This window comes from Cynocephalus volans, chromosome 14 (assembly GCF_027409185.1).
Source record: "Cynocephalus volans isolate mCynVol1 chromosome 14, mCynVol1.pri, whole genome shotgun sequence".
Taxonomy (NCBI): Eukaryota; Metazoa; Chordata; class Mammalia; order Dermoptera; family Cynocephalidae; genus Cynocephalus; species Cynocephalus volans.
In genome coordinates this window covers 97,738,466-97,740,121 of record NC_084473.1, presented here as the reverse complement: position 1 = coordinate 97,740,121, position 1,656 = coordinate 97,738,466, and positions in this window count along the sequence as shown.

Genomic DNA, 1,656 nt, shown 5'->3' with positions numbered 1-1,656 from the left:
CATTGTATGGCTTTCACCTTGGACATTCCTTGCATGTCCTTCACCTCTCTCTCCAGCCTATGTTACTCTTTCAACTTTTCCCCATAACATCTTACAGTTAACGGAGGAAATAGGGGCCACCAGGCATGAGTTCCCCCTTCCTCTTCTCCTTTTCTGTCATTTTATCAGTTTTGTCTATACACTCTCTTAAATGAGCCCGACTTCTTAACCAAATTCCTAAAGTAGCCTAAATGGTCGACATGCCACTGTTCCTAAGCCCTTCCAGTTTATTTACCATGGTGCCTACAGAAAAATTTTCCTAAAATGTATATTTGATCACGTCACTATCCTGATGGTGTGATTAGATGTTGAAATACTTAAAGGGGAAAGGGCTGTGTTTAGGTTAGCATACAAGGTCTCTGTTTTCTAGCATCACCTTGCTCCACTCATACATGTACCCTAAACTCCAAGCAGTGTCCCCAAGCACCATTCTCTCTCTCACTAATGCTTCTGCACATGCTACAAGGACTCTCTTTCATTATTAAATCCCCAGAGCCTTGCACAGCACCAGGCAGATAAAAGGCTCCAAATACTTGAAGAATTGATTCTAACCCTCTTGTTTTTCAGATGAAAACACTGAAGCCCAAAGAGTGAACCAAGGTCTGAGAACTAGTGAGTGGCAAAAACACAGAAGGTCTACCTTTTCCCCAGTGTTCATCGCAGCACTCTTTACAACAGCCAAGAGTTGGAACCAGCCCAAATGTCCATCATCGGATGAGTGGATACGGAAAATGTGGTACATCTACACAATGGAATACTACTCAGCTATAAAAAAGAATGAAATACTGCCATTTGCAACAACATGGATGGACCTTGAGAGAATTATATTAAGTGAAACAAGTCAGGCACAGAAAGAGAAATATCACATGTTCTCACTTATTGGTGGGAGCTAAAAATAAATAAATTCACACACACACACACACATACAAACACACACACACACACACACACACACACAAAGAAACCGGGGGTGGGGGGAAGAAGACATAACAACTACAATTCCTTGAAGTTGATACAACAAGCAAACAGAAAGGACATTGTTGGGTGGGAGGGGGGAGAGGGAGGAAGGAGGGAGGTTTCGGTAATGGGCCACAATAATCAACCACATTGTATATCGACAAAATAAATTTTTTTAAAAAAAGAAGTATAAAGTATTGTTATTATAATGAAAAAAAAATTTTGATGCCCACTTCGGATTGTTAATCACAGCTGGGAGTTCAGCTTCAAGTCCTACAGAAATAGAAATTTACACTGGATAATAATAAATGATTAAAACACTTCCTATGTTGCTAATGATCACCTGGTTCTCAAAGTCTGGTAATACTGGAATAGAAGAGAATATTTTTTGTCCTTAGGCTAGTAATCCTAAGGCTTGACAAGCCTTCTGAAGTCTTGTAAACTAAATCCTCATTTTATAAGTGAGCAAATGAAGACAACACATCTGGGATTTGACACTGATTAGAGGCTGAGTAGACTCTGAAAATCTGCCTTTCTATGAATGTCAAGTGCTTTTGTACCTATGACAATGGGTCCAGGTCAGGAGGAAAAAACTGTCAGAAATGTCCTACTGTCAAGACTGTAAAGAGTCATAATACTGGTGCAAGAAGGTGATGGTTT